The sequence below is a fragment of the Lissotriton vulgaris genome, unplaced genomic scaffold (assembly GCF_964263255.1).
Source record: "Lissotriton vulgaris unplaced genomic scaffold, aLisVul1.2 SCAFFOLD_611, whole genome shotgun sequence".
Classification (NCBI taxonomy): Eukaryota; Metazoa; Chordata; class Amphibia; order Caudata; family Salamandridae; genus Lissotriton; species Lissotriton vulgaris.
Window position 1 is genome coordinate 802,048 of NW_028254370.1, and position 1,706 is coordinate 803,753.

Genomic DNA, 1,706 nt, shown 5'->3' on the forward strand with positions numbered 1-1,706 from the left:
TTCTGAATCGTTTTTGGCCACTATAGGTGTGGCAGGGTATACTCAGACATGAGTCCCTTTCTCACTGCACCATCAGGATTCAAGCAAGCCGGGCCGACGACGGCTGAAATGCCAGAAACCGGTCCCCGGTAGCTTGTCTCCTTTCTGGTGAAGAATTGGCTTGGTAGTTTAGTCTGCCCTGTTCCCATGATGCACTGGGCCAGGGACAGACTGATTTGCATATAGCCAGGTTCTGAACTAGGATGGTGCAGTGAGATAAATAACGGTGATGGATCAAGCCCTGATCTTTGGACTGGGTAAGAGTGGTCTGCTTAATTCAGACACTCTGTTCATCACCACCCCCTTTTCTGAATCGTTTTTGGTCACTATAGGTGTGGCAGGGTATACTCAGACATGAGTCCCTTTCTCACTGCACCATCAGGATTCAAGCAAGCCGGGCCGACGACGGCTGAAATGCCAGAAACCGGTCCCCGGTAGCTTGTCTCCTTTCTGGTGAAGAATTGGCTTGGTATTTTAGTCTGCCCTGTTCCCATGATGCACTGGGCCAGGGACAGACTGATTTGCATATAGCCAGGTTCTGAACTGGGATGGTGCAGTGAGATAAATAACGGTGATGGATCAAGCCCTGATCTTTGGACTGGGTAAGAGTGGTCTGCTTAATTCAGACACTCTGTTCATCACCACCCCCTTTTCTGAATCGTTTTTAGCCACTATAGGTGTGGCAGGGTATACTCAGACATGAGTCCTCTCTCACTGCACCATCAGGATTCAAGCAAGCCGGGCCGACGACGGCTGAAATGCCAGAAACCGGTCCCCGGTAGCTTGTCTCCTTTCTGGTGAAGAATTGACTTGGTAGTTTAGTCTGCCCTGTTCCCATGATGCACTGGGCCAGGGACAGACTGATTTGCATATAGCCAGGTTCTGAACTGGGATGGTGCAGTGAGATAAATAACGGTGATGGATCAAGCCCTGATCTTTGGACTGGGTTAGAGTGGTCTGCCTAATTCAGACACTCTGTTCATCACCACCCCCTTTTCTGAATCGTTTTTGGCCAATATAGGTGTGGCCGGGTATACTCAGACATGAGTCCCTTTCTCACTGCACCATCAGGATTCAAGCAAGCCGGGCCGACGACGGCTGAAATGCCAGAAACCGGTCCCTGGTAGCTTGTCTCCTTTCTGGTGAAGAATTGGCTTGGTAGTTTAGTCTGCCCTGTTCCCATGATGCACTGGGCCAGGGACAGACTGATTTGCATATAGCCAGGTTCTGAACTGGGATGGTGCAGTGAGATAAATAACGGTGATGGATCAAGCCCTGATCTTTGGACGGGGTAAGAGTGGTCTGCTTAATTCAGACACTCTGTTTATCACTACCCCCTTTTCTGAATCGTTTTTGGCCACTATAGGTGTGGCAGGGTATACTCAGACATGAGTCCCTTTCTCACTGCACCATCAGGATTCAAGCAAGCTGGGCCGACGATGGGTGAAATGCCAGAAACCGGTCCCCGGTAGCTTGTCTCCTTTCTGGTGAAGAATTGGCTTGGTAGTTTAGTCTGCCCTGTTCCCATGATGCACTGGGCCAGGGACAGACTGATTTGCATATAGCGAGGTTCTGAACTGGGATGGTGCAGTGAGATAAATAACGGTGATGGATCAAGCCCTGATCTTTGGACTGGGTAAGAGTGGTCTGCTTAATTCAGACACTCT